At 41.2% G+C, this 17,944-nt stretch overlaps 1 protein-coding gene across 1 annotated transcript in view; it reads left to right on the top strand.

The window, feature by feature from the left end:
* luzp1 (leucine zipper protein 1) overlaps positions 1 to 17,944 on the top strand; it is a 50,531-nt gene that overhangs the window by 10,590 nt on the left and 21,997 nt on the right. The window contains exon 2 of the mRNA XM_023407447.2: positions 8,861 to 8,919. The gene's annotated coding sequence lies outside the window, so the exon portion shown is untranslated. The remainder of the gene's footprint in view (positions 1 to 8,860; positions 8,920 to 17,944) is intronic.

Below are 17,944 nucleotides of genomic sequence, written 5' to 3'. Positions count from 1 at the left end.
TCCCCCCCACCCCCCCCCCCCCCCCCCAAAAAAAATTGTGATGTTTAGCTTCATATTTAGCATATTTAACATATGTAGTGTTATTATTCCCTACCCCATATTTCGTTGTATTTAGCATCATTTCCCCTTCTCTAAATGTTTTACAACCCTATTTTAAAATATTCCTGAATGTTGTTTGTGTAAAATAAATATGTTGCTCTGTCCCAATTTCGCACCCTATAACATCTTCCATACCGGCTATGTTTGTGTATCAGATTCCTCAAACAGCAAGACTCTGCTCTGAAGTCATGAGTGGGTGAGCGAGAGGGAGACGGAGAGAGGAAAGCCGAGTGAAAAATAGTTGAGTGTAAAATGCTCAGAGGGAGAGAAGGAGCAAGAAGCAGCAGGCCACCTGTAAAACATGACTTTTATAATGATCACGAACTGTGATTTATCTGTTGTGTTCATTGAGAGAGAAGAAGAGGAAGAGGTATTTGAGCATCTATTTCACACAACCTGACAGGGTTTTGCAGGCTTAGGACATCACTTGTGAATGTCAATCTCCCACTCTCATCCTTCTTACTGTGCTTACTGTTGCTGCCTTTTGTAATGAAACGTACACCAGCAGCAGCCCTCCTCTTCTCTCAGCTCAACAGAGAAGGGACTAAAATTAAAGGAACAGACTGCTGAGAAGTTGAGGAAGAAAAAAAGATGGACTTTGAGCTTGGGGTACCTGTGTCAATATCTTCAAAAGTAGCATTCAGAAACCGTCTTTGCTGATGTACAGCGTAGCCATGTGTGTGCACTGTGTGCGCGTGGGTACAGATGTTTGTTCTTTGATCATGTGTGACTTGAACAGACTGGATTCGGATCCTCACATGCTCTTCCTTTGCAAATGATCTGCCTGGCACAGGGAGTCTTTGCTCTTCTACTTCCACCTGGACTGCGTGAGGGTTACACACACACAGACTGAAAAACTCACCCACACACTCCTGCCTGTCCTGCCTTAAGCCTGGGATCTACAGGGCGGCTCTCAAAATAAAATTCCTCCAGCAGATTATTTTTCTTGTGATCAGAAAATATACATGTTCTCTGAGAGAGGAATGTTCGGACGCCATGGCAACCTGGCGATTGCTCACTTCCCCCCCTCTTCGGTTTTTCTCGCATCCTCTGTCGATTTGTCTTCTGTTTCTACTTATTAACTGACTTGTTTTTATCCTTTAGAGAGCTTTGCAACAGTTCAGGAAAAGTGATAATCTTTAATCAACTTGTCACAATTTTGATGTACGTGACCTTTGTTCGACTTTCCTATGTTTTCATGATGGTACCCTTCTTTTCTGTTTGTCCTTTGTTTTTACCCTTATTTAGACCTAAACTAGTAAGATGTTTTTCTTCTCCCACAGGCATCCCTCCCTCCATTCATCCATCCATCCATGTATTAGCAAGTCTGGTTTTAGGGGCTTTCATCATTGTGGTGCTGATGCATGCAGACCCCGACTGCTAGGCTATTTTCAGCTTCGGTTCCCCTCCTTTCCACCCTTTTTCTCCCCTTCTTCTCTCTGCTTTGGTTTTATTTTGGAGGAGATCTCTGCACTGCTGCCTTTTGTAAAGGGCAGCTGAGGGCTGGGTTGGCTGGTTTTTCCCTCCATGCCAACATTGCTTTTGGAGCTCCTTCTCATGCTAGCTGTCCCGACCAGGGGAAGTCAAGCAGCACAATGCAAGCCATGGCGTGGCCACAAAAATAGACTTGCTAAAGTGCAGATTCTACTTTAAGAGACATGAAACCCTTTTATGTCCAAGTTTTATTTTGTAGTAGCAGAAGAAGAATTTTGACTGAGTAGAGCTGCAACTACTCTTGCATTTTCTCTCTGCTTTTATTGGACATCTGATAGTATAAAGCAGACAGTAAACGAGGGAAGAGGGAGAGGAGTTGGGCATGCAACAAAGGCCCCCAGCTGTTCTTATCTAGTATTCCGGGAACTGTTTTGCTACCTGGATGTCCCACTAATTAATATTTCAATTTATTAATTTGTATAATGTCTCTTAATTGTTTAGTTGCTGAAATGCCCACAGTTTGATGTGATGTCTCTGAATTACAGCTGCGGGTAATTTTTTTTAATTAATCACTTAATTGAAAAAAAAAAAAGATAAGTCCAGGGTGACATCATCAAATGTCTTATTTTGTCTTGCCAACAGTCCAAAATAAGACCCAAGAAAAGCGGTACATTGTCATGTTTGAGAACATATAGTGATCAATTTTTTGGAACTTTGGCTTCTTTACGTTCAAGAGGAGGAAACACAGAATGTTCGGCACTTTGCTAAATAAAAAGCCAATTAAGTCAAAAATAGTCAAGTCATTTTCGCTTGATTGATTGACTGATTAGTTGTGTGACTAATTGTTTAAACATCACGGCTGAGTTTAAAATGGTCTGAGTCACTGGAACATCTCTGTATTAACTTCAACACATCGGCTCAGACACATATTCTCCCATTTGCTTAGACTGAAGCAGACAAACACACTGAGCGACTCAGATAATGAGCACGTCATCAGCTCCCCTCACGTGGTCCCTTCATCTGCCCTTTACTTCTTTTCTCTTCCTCTCTCTGCACCAATTCACAGCTAGAAGTCAGCTAACGATACCCGTTGGTGCTTGTTAACAAAAGACTCTCTCAGTCAAATTTTGGTGAGTAATTATAGTAAAAAAAAAAAAAGGTAGGCAACTTCTATATGTCTTAATTTTGTGTTTTCTAACTCAGTTGTGATGGTTAAAGTGTACTCATCATTGGATAACACCATCCTGCCTCATATAACATTGAATGTCTGACTCACCCACGGTTAGGTTGTGTTTGTGTGTGTACATATGTGAGTGCATGTGAACACATTCAGACACAGGAGCCTCACAAGAATCCCATAACACTCCAGAGTCCCTGAGTGGCTCATTTGTGCACTGTGGAACATTGTGGAATACCAGGCATATTTTATGATCCAACCTTCAGCCGGCTCCCTCTCTTTCTCCCCGTGTCTGGGTTTATTTGTGAAGCTAAGCCGGTCTGGCCATCCGGGCCCCCCCCCCTTCTCCTTCCCTCTGGAGCAGAACACTTAAAACATTACATTTTAGAAATGTAGCTGATGCCTTTATTCAGACTAACTTGCTGTGAGAGTGAGCTGTATGCTGCTCAGGCGAACTTGGCTGAGGACTCAAACATGTGAACTTGTGGCCATGGGATGAATTACACAGTATGGCTTGTGAAAAGTAGTTTAGGTCTCTGTGTGGGTAGGCATGTATAAATGTATGTATGTGTATACTCTCTTATTGTATCCTTGACAAACAGTCCTACCACATGTGGTGGTGTGTTTTGACTGTTTGGTCAAAGAAGGGTACAGCAGAGCTCGATGCCCGTGGCAAAGAGCAGCTCTCGCCCACCCACTTGGTCTCTCTCTCTCTCTCTCTCTCTCTCTGCTTGTCTTAAATACTCTCACCCACTCTGTCATTCCATCTCCTTCTCTGCCTCCCTTCCACTTTCCCTCTCTAGGTGTGGACTCGCACCGAGGAATGCAGTTAAATTAGTGTTTTATCTCTCCTGCCAGCCAGCTGCATCTGTACTCTCAGCCATGCCAGGCATTTGAGACACAATTGACCTTAAAAGGAAACAATAGGGGCCTATCAATTCTGCTCTGCCAGTCAAGGAATGGCTCACTCCTGCATGGGCAGGGTCCAGCTCACACGCACGGCACAAGGAAGTGTTTGGAAACTGAACTTTGAAACTGCTGGGAAATAAGAGAGACAAAGTACACCCAAGCAGATTTTTTTTTTCTTGTTATTTTAAAGTTGTGTACTATGTGTACAGTACAGGGCTGCAAACGATTAAAGATTTAAGTACCAAGGTACCATGAGTCTGAATCCCCACAACACAACAATATCCATGTCAGATAATTTTGACCAGGAATTTAGATTGTCAATCTTATTATCATTATTTTAAATCTATTTTTATTCGGTTAATACTTAACTCGAATTAGCCAGTAAAATTCCCACCTCATGTGATGAACAAGACCAGGAGTCTACAGCCATGCTAGCATGAGGCTACACTTAAGTGCAGCGGTGGTTTGCGCTAAATGCTGAAGTCAGTATGCTAACATAATAACTATGACAATATTAACATGCTGATGTTTACAATGTTTGCCATCTTAATTTTGCATGTTAGCAAGCTAACAGATGAGGTTGATGGTCATAAAGTGTTGGACAAACTGATTTTGAATTTTGGGTGCTTGAAAAGTGAAGGGGTCACCAAGTAGTTGTGATGCTCCAGGAAAAGGCAGGGGCTCACCAAAGTAGGATTCATCCTCTGGGGACCATCAACACCTTTACTGAATTTAATGGCCATCCATCCTATAGTTGAGGAGATATTTGTTCAGCCTTAGTTAGCATCCTCAGATTTAAACCCCTGTGCCAGCAAATGCTGATTTGCTATACTTGAGCAAGACAAAAAATCCCCACTACTACTATGTAGCTGACTCTGCTCTTTGCCTTGCAAAAGTCAATATTCAAATTATTGGGATTACCTATGGGATTACTAAATATTTGTTAGGGTAGTTTACATACACCAGTGTATTTGAAACTGCAGATCCTAATGAAATCTCATTTGGTTCCCAAACTTGAATGGTGGATTTGACCTTTAATACTCATCACATTTTGCCTAGTTCACATGTCAGGAGGTGTCTATATTGTTAAGCCGTGTTAAAGAGGATAAGCCCACAAAAGCTGCTCTGTGACATTGCTAGTTGTCATATTACTGTTGTTATATAAAAGAATAATAGTCTGCACTCATCTATCTGTGCAGTCAGCAGTAGTGTGTGAAAGCTGTTTGTGGAACAGGGAGGGCTGCAAGTCATTAGATATTAGGACAGGTTCTGCAGGTTCACGGTGAAGTTAAAGAGGTGGATGTTTTTCCATGTGACATTCTTACTCCACCTTGCCACTGTGCTGGAATGCAAATAGCAGTAGGAGGAATGCTGTCCGCAGCAAATGAAAAATCAATCTCTTGCTCTGTTCTGCTATGGCGTTCCCTCCGCCTTTCTTTTGTTAGCTCCTTCTGTCTGCTACTTTCTGAAGATCTACTTCCTGTCTCTCCCCATCTTTCTCCTCTCTGTGTATCTGTGTCTTTTCCTTGTCCTCTTCTCTCTCTCTCTCTCCCTCTCTCTCTCTCTCTCTCTCTCTCTTTCTCCCTCTCTAGGCATCCTGTTCACTGTGTTTGATTTGGGCATTCCTTTCCTCCCCAAGCAGACAAAACAACCCCAGACCTCTCTGAACTGCAGCCCCCAGTGCGCACACACACATATATACACACACTCTCCCTTCTGCTAATCACTCACAGGAAATGGGCTCCCATGCAAACGAGGCCCGCCTGGCCAGTGGAACCCAGGATGGAGTTTCAGGCCTTGAAATGTTCTCCAGTGGAGGAAATTGAACACAAGCTCTCTCTTCCCCCTTCTTTCGTTCTCCCCCGTTTCCTCTCTTGTTTTACTCACCGTGGTTCCTCTAACCTTTTCTTTTGACACAATTTTTTTCCTCCACGCTACATTTGAATGCATCCATTTTGCTGTGAAACATTGGCATTCAGACCAGCTAATGGACACATTCAGAGTTCCTCCTCCGTGGGAACACTGGTGAATATCTTCTGCGCCACTTATATTTGAATGAAGTAATATGTTACAAGGTTGGCAGTTAGAAGTATGTGGATAGAAATGACACTTAGAGAAGCATCTGTGCCTGCTTGAATTATATTTTCTTGTGCTGTCGGTGTCGGCCTGCGTCAGTATAAAGAATTTCTTGCAAGACACAGTGCCAAAACGGATGTGTGTGTGTGGCCTCACATATGCCGTTTGTGTTTGGAAAGTGTAAGCCTAAGTGCACAAAAGCATACACTGATATCTTACTGATATCGGATATGTGTGATAAAGGTGTGCTCAAAGATAAACACTGCACGATAAAATGTTTATGTCGAATGAAAAGAGAGGCCAGCCTCAGGGATTTGACATATCAGTGTTTGTAACGTCAGATAATGTATATTGTGTGCTTTTTCTTTTTTTTTTTAATATTTAGTCACTGACTGGACATTTATTGTGGTTCGGGATAATAAATGCATGATACTTGATAATTACATCACATATTGGCACAGACTGTGCAGGAACAGTTTGGTTCCTCATTTAGTGCAATGCAGAACATACTAATGTGTTTGCTGGGAAAAGAAAAGGACACAAGTGACATTACAGTTAAAATGAAACTTAAGTGTCACAGGATATCTCTTTTTAAGCTGTATATTATGTCAGAACAACAAAATTAACATTCATGACAGAAGGGAAAATTCTAATGACTCAAGTGAAAAACACTGGAATTCATTTGGACTAAAATAAAAAATACACTTGATTTAACAAATATTATATATCAGTACAGATTATCTATGCATTCTTTCAGTGGAATCATAATATGATGTGATCTTGACAACAAATCTCTGTCGTCTAAATTCATGATTTAGGGCAAGATGTAATTAAAATATTTTGTATTGAGTTTGATCTCATGAACTGCATAACAGTGGAACACAGTTAATGCTTTGAACATCAGTTTATTTGCTTTATATGTAAAAATTTTTTTTTTCAAACATTTGTTATATCTTGATATCATATCAACAAAAACCCTATACTATTATCAGAATGGTTTCAAGCACAGCACAGCACTACGAGATTAAATTTTAGAAGTTTTGTTCATGAGTGTATGTGGAGCTCAGTTCAATGTGCCAGTAATGACACTCTCTGTTGGGGAAAATGTGCTAACTGAGCTGACGACCAGTTGTTGAGAGACAGAGACAGAGCCCGGAGGAAGTGCCACCTCACAGTGTTTCAGTGTGTTCTGCTGAGTAACGCAATGAATCCTCCCCAACCTGACATGCTGTGTGCGTGAGGGGACGCGAGTGGGAGCGAGGGATGAGAAGGAGACAGCTGTTTTCACTTTTGTATGGTTACGGGTTGGCTAACTGTCTGAATGAATAGCTCCGAGCCCCCACCTCCCCACCTCACCCTCACTCACTCACACACACAACCCAACAACACATACAAACACAGACAAACATGTGGTCTCTGGTAACTAGGATATTTGGCGTCGTCCGGATTGCAAAGAATGTGTTGGATCTCATTTGTAAAATTGCATGTTTTAATTAAAACTATTTATTGATCGCACCGCATATAGGAAATTGCTTTTATACTCAGCAGAATTACACATTTGGTTCTGTGCAGTGCACAAGCATTGTTGTGTAGCGTGAGAATGCCGGATGATTCAGCAAAACCTGTGTGTTGATGTTATGCCGCTGCCTTCATGAATCTAACATGATGCAGCTGAGCACAGACCAGCAGGGTTGCGTCCTTCCTGTGAAGAAAAAGATGTGTGGGAACAAAACAGAAGGGATGACACAGGGAGGAGCTGAGAGTGGCAGGAGCAACTAAAAGACTGACGCTCTGTGTCCATCAGTACCTACTTACATGATCCAAGTGTCTGTGAGCATGTCCCCTGCATCTATATCCTCACTTCGTTTGGATGTAGTCCACAGAGAAACCTCTTTATGAACAGTTTACAGATGGTAATGAAATAGACACTTTATTATTACATTCATTCAGAGCTGAAATGATTAGTCAATCTTCAGAAAATGAATCGGCAAGTTTTGATGATTCTATTAATCAATCCATTAATCTTTAAAATCATTTTTAAGGCTAAACTGCCTTCACTTGTAAATTTGATACATGAGCTTCATTTTCATATTATATAGGCCAAACAATTAGTTGATTAATTGCCTAAATAATCAGTAGATTCATTGATAGTGAAAATAATCTTTAGCTGCAGCCCCTTATGCCTTTATGCCAGTTTTTTTCCCCCATTGCCTCCTCCTCTGTTACAGGAAAACTCCTAATGTATAGTTGACAACACAATCTCAACTCAAGGTCCATGTACTCACTTGTTCTGGATCTTTCAAACATATCACACAGCCTTCAGATGGAGTTTGCTGAGTTGTCATGGATACCCAAACTCTCAATTATTCTGAGCACCTCAAGGACTTCTCATTAATGTATGGAAGAAAGATTAAGCTGACAGTTCATTCTTGACTGTTTTTTTTAATGTAATGGTCGTTCCTAATGCACAATTCTACACCGGAGTGTCCTGTTGCTGCTCATACATAGTTCTCAGGAATGTTCCCCGTCTCTTTAAGCCCCCCCCCCCCCCTTCTTCTTCAGTTCTCCCCCTCCCTCCACTTCCCTCTCTCATCCTTTAAATTCAGTCCAGACTCCTGTCTTAAATCTGGATTCTCTGTGCTTAACCAAACATATGGAATGCTACTGTAGTGGAATGCTCCAAGTCTGGGTTGTTGTGTGCGTGTGTGTGTGTTTGTGTGAGTGTGTGTGTGTGTGTGTGTGTGTGTGTGTGTTTAACCATGCAAATGTTTTGAAGACGATGAGAGCTTCTCGGATGATGATGATTATGATAATGGTGCGTGTGTGTGTGTTTGTGTGTGTACCAGTGCCTCCCCAAAGAACTGAATAGGGCCTTCTGTTGTCTTGGCCAAACACACTGCTTGTCTGCTCATGCATGAGTCTATGGCAAAGCCTCCGAATGCGTCCCATATCTGAGCAGTTAGCTCATTTTTAGCCCGTTAGCTTGACTGTGAACGATCTCCCCTACAGTGACTGCATTGTCAGCCCGGCCGCAGGCTCAGGGCCTTGCCAACTGCCAAACATAATAATGGTGAAAGATGGCATGAGTGTGTGTGTCTTGATCTTATGATGACCAGTGAGTCCACTTAACTAACCTCATGCCCTGCTTGTGTGTTTTAACCACAGGATGGAGACTTTGCGGAGAGGAGCTTAACGTGCCACAGACATAAAGATCCATCTAAAATGTAAGTTTCCCTGTTCATTGGATAATGCTTCTGTTTCTGCACGTACTCAGGGTGTCTGTTGGTCACTGACAGTCTGCAAAGTCAAATCAAAATGTCTTACATTAATAACAGGTTTTTATTCAAAACAACTGCATTTTATCTCGGTCAAAAGGAAGCTCAGACTTTTGGGAAATGTGACAAGATCGAAGGAAGTCACTGTGCGTGGCTTGTTTTTCTCTGAAGAAACAGTAACAGCATGTAACTCCCCCTTTAAGGACACATTTTTAGGGATATTCTTCCGTTGTGGAGCCAGGTTAGCTATCTACCTGCGTGTCCAGCTTTTATAGTGACATTTATCACTTTAGCATTCAACAACAGATGAACTATGCTGAAACCTAGAGATACCTTAGTATAACTATTGATAATGTTCAGAATTGCAAACATTTTCTCTTTCTCCCCCCACTTCTTCTTCCTCCACTCCCCCACCTCTCCTCATCTCCTCATCTCCTCATCCTCCTCCTTTGCCCACCTTTTCCTCCCGTCCTCTCCCCCTCCTCTTCCTCCTCCTCGCCTCTTCCGCCCCTCCTCTTGTCTTTGTGAGTCTGTTTCCTGTTGGGCACAAACGCCGGCGCCGCACTTCCTTCCCCGTAGCCTGAAGTCACACAGGAGTGGCACACGTGTATATACTGCACTGTGCATATTCTGTAACATGGGGGTCAATGCACTCATACACGTAAACATTCACACACTGCTCTCAGGGACAGCAGCTGTATGTGTGTGTGTGTGTGTGTGTGTGTGTGTGTGTGTGTGTGTGTGTGTGTGTGTGTGTGTGTGTGCGTGTGCGTGTGTGTGCGTGTGCGAGCGTGCGTGCGTGCGCGTGTGTGTGTGTGTGTAATCAGGCCAGGTTAGTCAGCAGAGACAGTATGTGTGTCACTGTCTGCTCACACAACTGTTTAAGGTCAGTGTGTGGCCAAGGCGTGTGCTGTGCGTCTTCACTGAGCTACATTTACATGCATTTATTATTCCAGATGCTAGTTCACATCCTGCTTGAGCTGAATTCATCTTAAATAGCCCGGAACTAACAAAGACCATGAAAACCGACAGTAAAACAGGAAAAGGATCTTCTAATGTCAGTGTCCTGCTACTAAAGGCACGTACATCCCACTTATATTTAGGTTTCTCATAATCAGGAGTTCGATTCTTTTTAAAAAAGGGACGTCATTGATTGCAGTTAAGAATGAATCATACTTAAAGGAATAGTTACACGTTTTGGGAAAACATGCTTATACTTTTTCCTTGCTGAAAGTTACATGAAAAGATTGCCAGAAATTGGAGCCAGGCTAATTGTTATAGGTTTCCAGGCTGTTTTTTTTAATGCTGATTTCCTTGTTTGTGAAGTTTCTGGTGCTGGCGCATTTCTTACTGTCTGTTCAGCCATGTTGGCTGTTGCTCCTCATGCAAACTGCCTAATTCTAGTTCTCACTGGTGCTGAAAACAAACAATGTCACCCGCTTCCTGAGCACTAGAGGTCACTTCAAGGAAAAAACATTGGCTGTTTAAAAAGTTGTAAATGAAACAGCTTCATGAACTGCACAAATATTGACTTTCAAGTCTACTGTACAGTATCAATTGGTTACACAGCAAATGGAGATGTTGTCATATCAAAATCCAAGTCACGTATCCTATTAATATTAGATTATTTTATAATGAAATTTTAATATTAAAAGTTCATGTGTTTTTGAATGCTTTGATTAGAAATATAAAGCAGCTCAGCTCATCAGTTTCTTTCCTAGCTTTAACATACATACAGTACACAGTCCAAATACCTTATTTACTTAAAAGGACAATCCGTTCTAACTGTATGATTCAGTATGTCTGTGTCTCTCCCCTGATACACAGCTTCATCATTTTACCTCCTGCTACCTCTCCTGCTCTCCTCGTCTCTTCTTCCCTCCTTCCATCCTGCAGCCAGTGCTGCATTCCTGCTGCAGTAATCCACTCTGGCAGCTACCTGCTCTGCATTCTGTGGAGTCACTCCCCTCATCTCACCTCTCTGCCTGTCTCTCTCTCTCTCTTCCTCATCTGTTTTTCTCTCTGTCTTTCTTTGCTTACCTCACGTTATCACACACTTGCTTCATCGAAGCTTTTCTGCTGCTACGCCACTCTCTTTCTCTGTCTCTCTCTGTCTCTCTCTCTCTCTCTCTCTCTCTCTCTCTCTTTCTTCCTCATCAGAGAGCCACTGAGGTCTCCATTCAGCCGCAGCATGCAGCTAATGCCAAGGCTCAGGCTGATGAAGCATTGCCAAACTCTGCCAACCAAGCTGTGTGTGTGTGTGTGTGTGTGCATACTCTGTGCTAGGATGGGAAACCGATGAATGAGCAGGATGTCAAGCAGCCAGGCAGAAGGTGGAAGGGCTGTATGTTAAGAGCTATTGATGTGTCTATGAATTGACAGTGTGTGGTGGTGGTGGGTGGGGGGGTTGGCCTGTTAAAATGCACAACCCTTCATCGCCAGAGAGTTTGATGATCAGCTGTCATCTCCTCCTCTCTCAGGTACAGGGGACATAGACGTGTAGGAAGGCGTCAGGGGAATGAGGATGAAGTGCAAGGGAAGGAAACAGGAGGAATGTAGCAGCAGAGACGGGGGTGGGGGGGTGTTATGTAGAGGTAGAGGTCACATGAAAGGGGGATGACAAAGACAGACTGGTGGTAAAGAGGAGAGAAATAGAGAATGTGAGGAAACAAAATGAATAGTAATAGGGCACCGTCGTTGTTGTTTCCTTGACCTCAGCTGAAGAAAATGGCAAAACACATAATTGCTGACCTTCAGTTCAGTTTCACACTAAAGTACTTTCTTCAATCATGAGAATCATTATTAAAAAAGCAAACACTAGTACATTCAAATGGCAATGTCATTGACCACATAGTTTACTACATGATTTCTATCCTGTGTTATGTTCCTGGTAGTCACAGACTATTGCTTGATTTACAGTTAGTTCCTTTACGTCTCTTGACCCGGTCCATCTGGGATGAGTTTTCACCATAAATCTCACCTCAGCAGTCTGATAAGCCTGTTAATGCATTCGTGTGCTCTGTCACACCTGGTGCATAGTTACATTTCTCACACTTTGCTCAGCGTGTCTGCAGACACTCTCTGCCAGTGGCACTCTGCGGATGCTGCAGACACTGTCTGTCGCTCTTCTTATCTTCTGACTGGAAATGAAGCATTACGTTGGGAAATGTTTGGTTGAGAGAGTGTGAGCATAGTCTAAATTAAGGTAGAAAACACAGAGTTTGCATACATCTACCAAGGCAATACTCCAATTTGTTAGAATTAATTTAAAAAAAAAATAGATTATTTTAAAATTTAGATCTGCATTAAATACATATAGTTATAGACAATCTCTGGTTACATTTACCATATTTTCTACCTTATGAGAAAATGTTGAATATCTTCAAAAATACTCAGTCTTGCAATGTTTAGACTTTTTTTTTTTTTTTAAATCCTTTGGCTGAACTTGCCGCCAGATGTCATTGAAATTTTGAGTTAGTTTTGAGATATCCCACAGACAAAGGGGCAAAAAAACATAATATAAAACATGACCTCTTTAGGCGCAGGTAATTAATCAATAAAAGACAAAATTCTTTATCTTTATCTTCTCTGTTTTTTTTAGCCCTCTCTTGAGTTTTTGTCTTTCTGCCTCGCCTCATTCTTTCTCAGCCTGACTCATACTTATTCACACAAGCGCAGATTGTTAGTTACCCAGTGTTGACTTTAACAAGTGTCATCATGTTGTGATGTTTTCATGTTCTCTTATCGGTGTGAAACAGTGACACACACACACACACACACACACACACACACACACATTCCTTCCAGAGCAGGTCATTATCACACACTACTCCATATATGCGTGTGTGTTCATTGAGTCATATAAGGACTGCAGCTGACGTCTGCTGATACCTGAGAGTGCCTGAACAGCTGTTAGGTATAGCTTTAAATAGGTAGCCAGTGTTGGTCCTGACAGAAACGTTGTGTTAATGGGAGGTCAAAGAGTTTCTCTTCAGTTGGATTTAGGCAGACTTAGCTTGCCGGACATTTTCCTGAAGTGTCTGTGTCTGCTTTGATGTTTGTTTGTATTCCTTTGTTAATAATTCACCTATTCAAGGTCAATAAATTCAAGGCTCAGCAACAAATTCAAGGCTTCTCCGTGGTGATCACATTTTGTATTTTTACATTACCCCTCTAAAATCAGTGCACGTTAAAAGGGTTAGGCATTGATATATACAGTAGGTTGATGCTGTAAACCAGAGTAGGTGAACAGGTTGGCTCTTCACATCCCACCATTTCACCCAGACACACAGCAATTCATGAACTCATTGGCTGCTGTGGAGATTAAATTTATGACCCAAGATCGCTGTGCCTCCAACTCTTCCAAATAACTTTACAGAAAAATTACAAAAATGAAAGAGATTGTGAAAGAAATCTCGGTGACTACATCAGGAAAACAAAAGAATATTCATGTTTAGAAAGAAGCTTCATTTTAATTCTGTTGAAGACTTTTGCGTTTGACATTTGACTGTGTCCAAAATAACATGAAAAATACAGTGCGTTATTTTTTTATTTTTTTTATTTACTGCATTTTTTAGGCCAAAATCAATATTTGAGAGTTGAACAAATCCAGCAATGATATTAGAACAAGTCTGATGAATCAGCCAGGCTGATATTATCTTATCACTATCAATATATTGTTATCAGATTGTAATTTTTTTTTCTTCCAAAAAATTCAAGGCCTCAAAATCCAGTGTCATTGGGACTTTGAATGATTTATTTGTTTACACAAATGTCTCTCTCTATCTCTCTCTCTCTCTCCCTCTCTCTCTTTACTGGTCACGCTATCTAATCATGGCTCATATTAATGTCATGTCAGCGAGGCTGGACGGTTACGTCTCCTACTGGAGTCTTCCTGTCTATCACTTCACATCAGGGACTTCCCGTGGTTTCAGTCAGACAGCAAATGACACCCACATACACATAAACTCACAAACCAATAAAGTCTGCTGACCCTTAAGATCTTAAATTCTTAAAGTCTAAATTTATGGCCTTGAAAGATGTTTATTATTGTTGTGTGGTCAAAAGTAGTACGTCTATATGCGAAACATGTTTTTTTTCCAAATGCCTTTTATGGACACATGAGTTCATGCGTATGACTGATGCAGTGCTTTTATCTCATGTTGCTGTCTGATCATATACTCTGTGGAAAATCCTTAAGTAACTCATTTGTTGGAGAAGTTTTTGTACAAAGCACTGATCATTAAGATTTTATTGTCTACCCCCAGATTTGAAGTATCCATTTGGTTTTTGTTATCTGTACAACCGCATTATTTAGCAGCAAAAACCCTCATCTCATTTTCCAACTCAGACAGATGCAGTTCAGCTCAGTTTAGTTTGGCTTAGCTGTAGTATGAAACAACACAATCTGCTCTCCTAATCAGGGCCTCCCTCCTGTTTGCCCCTGTGTCTCGTGTGGAGTGTTTTGCATGTTTACAGTGTCAGTGACCTCTGACCCCGAACACAGAGGGCAGCAGGCTGAGGACATGCCGGAGTAGAGTTAGGAAATATTTCATGGAAGCTTGATGGCAAGTCACACGGGACATAAATTTGTGTGTTTACAACAATAACAAGAGCATTGCCAAACTTGTGGTTTGACTGAAGCACATATTCAAGTGTTTATCCACACAGCCCCTCACATATTCATATGTATCAGTGATGCATGTGCATGTATTTATATTCATAGTTTTGTATGTAGTTATTGCAATTTCAAAAATTGTAATTTTTGCATTGATTACTTTTTCTAAAATTGATAATTGCATTATGCAATTCAGTGGTTGTCCATAGCAACACCATCACACTTGAAATTTGATTTTTAGCAGGACAGGAGTTTAGAGAAAGGAGGAAAACAACACCTTCTGGACTGTGAACAACTCAATGACATATCAGTTTGTAAATTTTGCTGTCATATAAGATAACATTTTTTGATAAAAAAATCCCGTCAATAACAGTCTTTTTATATGTGTAGAAAAATCTAAGTGATGCACACACGGTGTCTCAGTTACTTCCAACATACAATATCTTCATATACTATCAGCTGATATATATTTGCTGATATGATACAGGTGATCTGCAAAAATCACAGTTTCAGTCGATATATCATCCGAGCCAATTTATCACTCTACCTGACCTGATTATACTCAGTATCGTTTTAAAGATTACTAGTTTAAAATACTGCTACGGCCTCTAATCTGTGGTATCACTTGAAATGCCAATAACTACAAACACACAGCAATTGATTCAGCTGGTTTTTGAGAGTGCTGAAAGAGACAGGCAGGTACTGGAACGATATTATCTGTGACAAGGAAATGTAGAGAGTGAAGAAACCCGCTCTCTGTGTTGGTGAGCATCCATTTGGCTGAAGTGTTGTTGAGCAAGATACTGAATCCCATCGCCGACTGCTCTGTGTGATACTTTGTGTTTTCATTGAGCTGACTAGATTTGAGTTGCTCCAGATCTCCTTGGCTGCACTTCTGCCTGAGGACCAGCTATCAGCTTGACTGGCCAGTATTTTCAGCTGCCGATGTTTTTAAATAGAGCATCTAATATCTTTCCCCTGCTCTGCCTCTTGATCGCAGCAACAGTGACTGGTGCATGTAATCCGACGTGTGTGTAGTGCTGTTTCCTGATGAAGAACATGTTCTAATTTACTCCTCTGCCACTAAGATCAGGAGCAAAGCTGAAAAGCTTCGAGGGCTTTGAGTCTAGCTTCAAAGTCGCATCTTCAATCAGGTCATAAACAGACGAGCCAGAAAAATTTTGTGCATGTGTAGAACCATCATGCTCTTGCTTGTGAGCTGACATGTCAGACACTGTAACTCCTCTGGCTTTTTTTTTCTCCCATCCTGCCATGCCTGTCTCACCCTTCCTTCCTCCTGTCTCTGGCATTTCTCATCCCCCTCCCCCATATTTCACTCTCTCTTCTTATCATGCCCTCTTGTACAAGCAGAGTGCTGTTTTTTTTTTTGTTTTTTTTTTAAGCCCTGGCAACAAGACTCTTGATGTAGAGAGACAGGGAGGGGAGGAGTAGACCCAGAAAAGGCTGTGGGTTACTGGTCTGAGACCGGAGAGAGGGTTGTTAACTTTCCAGCCAAGCTTTCAAAATAAAACTTACCATGATATTCATCTAAGTTTGTCGTGAGGAGAACCTTCACCTATAAAGCATAACCCTTGACTTCAGTGGCTTGCCTGAGACCTGCAGCTGGTTCATTATCTGCTCATCAATTAGCTGATTGTTTCAGCTCTGTTTTTTTTAAATTTATTTTTGAAATCTGTTGTTTATACTCTGATTGAAGGCTTACCTGTGATTGTCAGCGTTGTCCAGATGGGGTAAACCTTATTTTTTTGGTATTCCAAATTCTTAAGAATAAATATATAGAATTTTTATGTTCACAAACTGTTAACGACTTCCTTACCTAGCAATAGACTTTTCTATCTTAATTTATTTTTCCTTCCTTCTCACTCTCTTATTTTGATTTTTTCACTTCATGCAAGCGTCCAAAACCATAAAGAGGAACTTGTTCCTCTTAAAATGTAAAATTAAATTAAAATGTTAAAACTTCCAGCTAGGCCTTGGAGAAATGATTTATTTTGCATTCAGTCTATTTTTTATATGGGACAAATAACTGGTGGAAAATAATAAAATATGAAAAAAAGGAAATAATGTCACTAAAATGTCATTAAAGAATAACATTTAACATGAAGTGATGTTGCCCTGACAAGGAGACAGCATCTGCTTTGTCGTTTGTGGTGGTATTGTGGTTAATTTCCATGTCCTCTCCCATAAACAAATCTATTTTTCTACCAGAGAAGACATTATGTTTCCCCACTATTTCACCACATTTCGATACTTATACTGTAAGTGGTCATTTCACCCAGGATCTTAAGGAAAAATCCAAGGAGAGTAGGTGTTCCCATCCCATTTCAGCTCGCTGTATGAACTAGCTACATGACCTTAGTTCCTTATCCATTTTTCTGCTAAAACGCAACACTGCCTTTCATTTCTTTACCATTTTTCCAGAAGCGGTGCAAAACTGAAAGGGTGAAAGAAACAGAGAAAGAAGTAACATGACAGCACAGGAAACGACAAACCGAACATTATGGGATGCAGATTTTCTTTTTCTTGGAAAAACGGAAAAATTCAGGCCAAGCATCAGGTCTCCACCATCTTGTGGCTTCCACTGCTGCGCCAGCATCCATCCACTGCAGTCATCCCTCCTCTCTCTCTCTCTCTCTCTCTCACACACACACACACACACACACACACACACACACATACAGTGTTTGTCACACATTCACATATTCAAGCGAGCAATAACCCTCCTACATGAAGATGTGGTTGAGACATTTTGATTGGACTCGGGCCCTTTATTAACTACCGTTTATGAGGCAGAAGAGCTTCAAACCCATAAGTTCCAACCCAACGTCAAGTGCAAAAGAGAAGGGGATTTTTTTTCTCTTTCTTTCTTGCCTCCCTTCTCTCTTTCATGGAGAGAACAGAATGTACTGAAGGCAACAGGCAGGCAGGAAGAGAGTGGCTAAAGCCCTAATGATATGGTATATGATTGTAACCTTGGTGTGTATGTGTGTGTGTGAGAGAGAGTGTGTGTGTTTGTTGAAGAGGTCCATCCACTCTGCTTGCACTCTCTCAAAGTTTAACTTACAAGTCCTTTGGTATTGTTCATTAAAGACAAAATGAAGGCCTTCTGGTTTTCCCTTTCTTTGTTTGTTGTCTCCCATCCCCACACCCTCGATCTTTATCTATCTGTCAGTGTGTATTAGCCCTCATTTATTTTTTTTAGTTATGAAGCACCTAGTGGAACATGGTTGCTACTCATTCACATGCTTATTAATTCATATTTAGCAGGCTGCAGACTCACCACAAGGGGGAGTTCTGACCAGTTTTACACATGCCAACCTGCGCCACCTACAGCAA

This window comes from Seriola lalandi, unplaced genomic scaffold (assembly GCF_002814215.2).
Source record: "Seriola lalandi dorsalis isolate HSWRI2012SDOR001 ecotype SW California unplaced genomic scaffold, Sedor1 jcf7180002054335, whole genome shotgun sequence".
In the NCBI taxonomy this organism is placed as follows: Eukaryota; Metazoa; Chordata; class Actinopteri; order Carangiformes; family Carangidae; genus Seriola; species Seriola lalandi.
Note: the sequence above shows the minus strand (reverse complement) of the source record. Positions and strands in the feature narration are given on the sequence as shown.